The sequence below is a fragment of the Artibeus jamaicensis genome, unplaced genomic scaffold, assembly GCF_021234435.1.
Source record: "Artibeus jamaicensis isolate MK-2021 breed Jamaican fruit bat unplaced genomic scaffold, CSHL_Jam_final contig_467, whole genome shotgun sequence".
NCBI lineage: Eukaryota > Metazoa > Chordata > Mammalia > Chiroptera > Phyllostomidae > Artibeus > Artibeus jamaicensis.
This window is the reverse complement of record NW_026521845.1, coordinates 6,336,123-6,342,003: the sequence shown is the minus strand read 5'-3', so window position 1 is coordinate 6,342,003 and position 5,881 is coordinate 6,336,123. Positions and strand designations below refer to the sequence as shown.

The window sequence follows — 5,881 nt, the reverse complement described above, 5'->3', positions numbered from 1 at the left end:
ACCAGCAAAATGTCAACACGCATAAGAGAAGTCAAAGAGTTCCAGGATTTGTGTGTATGTGATGGGTTTAGCACCCGGGCCTTTGGAAACACCAGCCAGAACAATTTCAGTGGGTAGTGAGTGAAGGGGAAGGTTCAAGAGTGAGCTAGGGTTATAGAGAGCTCACTCGAAAGAAGATCATTTTAAGCGACTTTGCCCTGGTGGGAGAGAAGAAATTTAACAGTTTGAACAGGGCATGCTATTGAGTAAGAGATTTTGATGGCAGGAAGGGAGGGGGGCAAGGACTATTTTGGTCATTCCTTTCTTTTCCCTTCCCTTCTCTATCCTAAGGTCAGAAGGACACTTATAATGAGATAAAAGAGCAAGGAAAAGAGAGAACTTCAAGCTACTTTGCATGGAAGGAATTATTGAGAGAGCAAAGTCTCTAAGGTATTTAGAAGGTAAAAATGTAACAGTGAAGTTAGCTTTTTTCTGAGTAGTGGGCTCATCTGGTTCTGTTCTAAGTGTTGTTCCACCTGCCTTGAGTTTTGTTCATAGGAAGAGTTCTGGCTCCCTTGCCTTTCAGCAACACAGAACTATTTTCAGGTAAGGTTCTTGTGAAATAAAACCATTATCACTGTGGAGAATGCAGTATATTATGAAAGGGTTCTGTGTTTCATGATTAATCATCCAACTGGTCTCCATGACTCTCTACTGATGTTGGTCATTGAAAAGTTTTTCACTGTTTTTCTATTGATGTCTACTATTTTGCAGATTAGAACAATCTAGCTCTAGGCAACTATTACTATAAAGGCTATATTATTTCATAAATATCGTACTTTATTCAATTGATACCTAGGTTCCTTTAATTTAGGTTTTCTTTATAGATTCTCTACATCTAACCCATGGCCCAGGATGGCTATGAATGCGGCCCAACACAAAATCATACATTAACTTAGAACATTTTTTCACTCATCAGTTTTCAGCAGTATTGTGTACTTAATGCATGGCCCAAGATAACTTTCTTTTTCCAGTGTGGCCCAGAGATGCCAAAAGGCTGGACATCCCTGCTCTACCCCTACTAAAGATTCTAGATGAATCAAAGAATTTAAAAGTTTGATTTTATAAATTTACAAAAGAAAGTATCTGAAGCCAGTCTTTTTCTTCTCCACATAGAAAAACACCAGGTCAACACACAGGTATAATTTCATACCTTCAAATTTCTGGCAAAACTGAAAAGGCAAAATAAATCACAAAAAAATGATGTCATAATAATTTATGCAAATATAGGCAATGAAAGGAAATGACTTACAATCTAAAATAGACAGACATCGTGAACGAATTACATTTTCTTCCATCAACATTTAGCGGACAAGAACCTTCGGGTCTTTTTCTCCTATTTGATATCTAGATCAGATTATTGGCACAGTCGGCCAATATGAGCTGCTTTAAAATATGGTAACAACTCAGCACTCAACCTTGAGATCTCTGAGAGTCCCAACAACAGAATACTCATACAAGACTTGAATAAAATGAAGAAGTATATGCTTCACCAGAGAAAGTCCTACATGAACATGATGTTCAGATATAACCATTGTTGCTTCTTCATAAAGAGGATGAAATAAAGTGTGTAATTGTTTATAAAAGTAAAAACAATTCACCTACTTTACCTTCTTTTTCACATCTGAGTGGTTGGACAGAATCTACCCTGTGGTTCACTTTCCTTCTGACCTGAAAAAGATAAAGATATTTGCTTAATGACTTAAGTAATAGTTGAAACACAAGCAAATTTGCAATGTTACAAGAGTTTAGGAGTCTTACAGTCACTTTTTGTACTTTATTTACTTCCTTACTTTCCTAAATGGTAAAAGAGAACATGGAATGTTTATAAGCTTGAGTTTGAATTTTACCCTGTCTGTCTTGAAGGATTATCTGACAGGATCAAAGAAGATCCTGTGTGTGAAGTTTCTTTGAAACAAGAAAAGTGTTACTTAATGTAAGTTATGAAATGTTGGCCAAACCTTCTCTGGCCATGGCGGTGTAGGTAGTTCCTGAGTCTGCACTGTATGGTTCCATATTAGGAGGGTTAAACTATCACTTCAGTGCCCTGGGGTTTCTCAAGTTATGTTGCGGTGTTTACTCTAATTCTCACAACTAAATGAAGACATTTCTTATCTTGTAAAGTGGATGTCATATACACAGTTGCTCACTACGTAATGTGTGGAGGGTAGTCTGCAGCAGAGCAGGGAAGCTGCATGGAGAGCCTGGGACACAGCAGGGCTTCTCTGTGACCCTGGCTGTGATCTCTGGAGGAGTCTGCATCTTTAAAGGGAATAAAAATTTAAGTACCTTCCATGGCTATGAAGACTAGATGAAGAAATTAAAGTAAAACTCATCAGTGCTTAAGAAATGTGATTTGCATTCCTCAAAAACAATACGCACCAATGCAAGATGGAAAATGTTTGAAATTCTCTTGAAATACAGTAATAGAAAGTCTTCGAGGTTTTAGCACTCTGTGTCCCCGTATCCTGTGAAACTATTTCCCCAGATGGGCACATGGCTTCCTACTTTTCATCTGTCAAGTGTATGTTTAAGTATCACCATTTTATAGACTCCTTTCCTGACCTATCTTTAAGGTCAAAGTCCTTTTCTAGTTCACCATCTTCTTCTACTTTCTTCCTAGAATTTATTACCATTTGAATCAATTGACTTCATTAGTATTCACTGTCTCCTTTAGGGGCAAAGAGTTCTTATTTATTTGCTCAATGTTCAGTGCCTACAGCGTGTAGTCCCTCTATCACTGTTTAAGAATAAATAAATGAACATTAATGATCACAGATGTTTTTCAAAAATATAATCATATGTGTGTGTATATATATATATAGCTATATATATATATAAAGTTATTTTACTGAGAAGTTATATATATATATATATATATATATATATATATATATATATATATATATACTTCTCACTAAAATAGATTTTTAAGAATTCTTTGTTCAAAAAATTTCATGCAGAAGAACAAAATAGTACATGAAATGATCGTTTGAATTTAAGGCAAAATATTTTCAATCTTGGTGCAGGACTGGTTTAGCTGACGTGGGCTGCCATAACCAAACACCACAGACAGGGTGGGTGGATTAACTAAGATTCTTCTCTCTGAGTTCTACAGGCTGGAAGGTCTAAGATCCAGGTGCCCACTTACTTTTTCCTTGGGAGAGTGTTCTCTTTCTGGCTTGTAGACAAGGGCTTTACTCTTTTTAAGACCACTAATCTCATTACCAAAGGCCCATTTTTTTTTTGGTTTATTTTATTTTTTAATTTTTTAAAATTGTTCTTCAAGTACAGTTGTCTTAATACCTAATCTAACTCTACCTCCCAAAGGCCAAATCTCTGATACCATCATCCCATTTCGTGAGAGGGCTTCAACATGGAAATGTGGGCGGGGAAGATAAACACTGTTCATAATGAAGATAAATGTATTTTCACAAGTTTTTTTTGTATGGATTAGAAAAATATCTTCATAAGCATTTTGTGTTAAACCTCAGTAACTAGTATATATTATAAATGATTGCTTTAATTTCTACCATTATTTATTATAGTTTTTCAATGCTGATGGTTCGGCCAACTATTCATTCCCAGGTTTTAATTGAGGCACATTTAAAACATTCAAATAATTAAGATTTGATTTTTCCTGCATTGGCATTTCCTGGATAGTAATAGTTTCATGTTCTAAAATTTGGGAGGAAGCACTTATCAAGCTGACAGTCCACAGGTGGGTAATTCACAGGAATTATCCAGGACTAGACTACCTGATTTATTTTATTCTTAAGCACTTAATCAGACTTTCATAACCAGAATAAACTGCTAGGGAAAATTAAAGTACATTAATTCTTTCAAGGCCAGCTTAGTGATCACTCTTACAACAGAATTATCTCAGGACCATACGAACAAGTCAGATAAATATAATTCATGTTTTCTATTAAGGTGATCTAGAGATCAATACATTTCAAAATAAAAATAAGCACTATTTATATACTGAATGCATAAAATGAAAGCCTATATATTGTCAATAAAAAGCCCACTTATTTGAATGAAGAATTAAGATAGCAGCTTTTACAATATTCTACTAGACTGAAATTTCATTTGTTCCTCTCATTTCATATACTAGCAAATTCTTAAAGAAACTAACTTGCAACTTTAAAGATTATAAAATTTTAGTGACAAAATTATACAACGGAGTGTACTTAAATAGTGGGGTTCATCACATATCCTTACTACATCAAACAACCCTGATCCTTTGTCAGTTTCAAGAAATACTCTTCAAAAATACACAGTTTAGTTGTTATTTAAAATGTAATTGAACAGAAATAAAAGTTATTCATTTATTATCTAAAATGATTAGAATAAAAAAATGTTACATACAACAAATTGTCAAGTGAATGAGAAAAAGGAAGTGAATGTTGAATTATTTATCTCTTAAAGATACTTCAGGTATAATCAAGTCTAACATCTTCACTTGGAGAGCAGGATTTAAGAGAGCAAAAATGACTCATAATCAAGAGATAATGCCAATCTTCCAAGTTACACTTCTCAGGAAAAATCTCAAGTGAGCTAAGAAAAAGTAATTTTGCTTCTTTGCACCTAATTTTCTGCTCTGCAAAATGTGACAGTTGGTCTAGACCCCCTTCGACGTTAACATTCATAAGAAACTACAGCTCATTTAGGACAATGAGAGGTTTCCCATCACTCCTATTAGCAGATAACAAAACATGGCAGAAGTCAGCACCTCCACTTGAAAAATCTGTTTAGTGTAAATGTTCTTGTTCAAACTTTGTGAATTGAAATAGACTGAAAATCCATTAATGATTAGGCTTAATTGCATATTTTGTTTGTCAATACTTCATTCCTTATGTAAAATAATCCTATTAGACACTCTTGTTGTGTTACTTGCATAGGTGTTACCAAGTGTTATTGAAAATAAGAGTTATTACATATACACAGGAATTCAAGATTATCAGTGTGACTTGTAGCCTCAATGAATAGATATTTTATGTAAATCAATTATGCTTTCTTTATAATGGTAAATCCACTTCACCTTTTGATGAACTAAAATCGAGTATACTAAAATATTTCTAATCCTCAGGATTCTGATATGTTTATGCATTATGGTCTCTATCATTGGTTCAATCTAACTTATGGTATATTAGGAAGCCATTTATCAAAAATTGTCTCATGTCTTAGGACTAAACCCAATGTTTTTGTACTAGAACACAATTATAAATTATGTTCATATTTCATTGCAAATATTAATAAATATTTGCAAGCCGATTTTTAAAAGGGAAAAACAGGTAACCATTTTATTAGTAACAAACTATAGAAATGATCCCTGAAAGTATAGTCTTGCTATTTTATTAGTAAATTAATGTTGGAGCAATTGTCTTCAAATATGTGTCTATGAAGAACAAAACCATAAGATAGATATGTTTACCAGACTTATTTATCCTCTGCACAAAAGGCAATCTGAAAAAATACATTATTTGTCAATACTAACACAGTTGTATATAATTTAATAACAAACTTAGTTTAAAATTCTTTATGCCAGCTATGACTTAATGGAGGGACCAATTGCTTACAGTATCCTTTTAGCTTTTTCCCACTGTGTTTTTCAGAATCTAGAAGACACACGGTGGTATATCTGACTAAATGCATTCTTCCCTGCCTTAATCTATTTCTATCATGGGGATGCTAATGCTGAATGTCCAGCTCACAAATAAAACACCTCCTAAAAGCTACATATTTAGAAGCCATTTAGCAACCTTTATTTTGCATTCCATGTAATTTTCCTCCTCAACAGATGACAGCTATTTTAACTTAAAATAGAAGCTATAATTGA

At 33.8% G+C, this 5,881-nt stretch overlaps 1 pseudogene; it reads right to left on the bottom strand.

Annotated features, from left to right (window-relative positions):
- Window positions 1-5,312: 5,312 nt before the first annotated feature.
- Window positions 5,313-5,390, bottom strand: LOC119047472 (uncharacterized; annotated as a pseudogene).
- Between the last annotated feature and the right edge of the window lie 491 nt (window positions 5,391-5,881).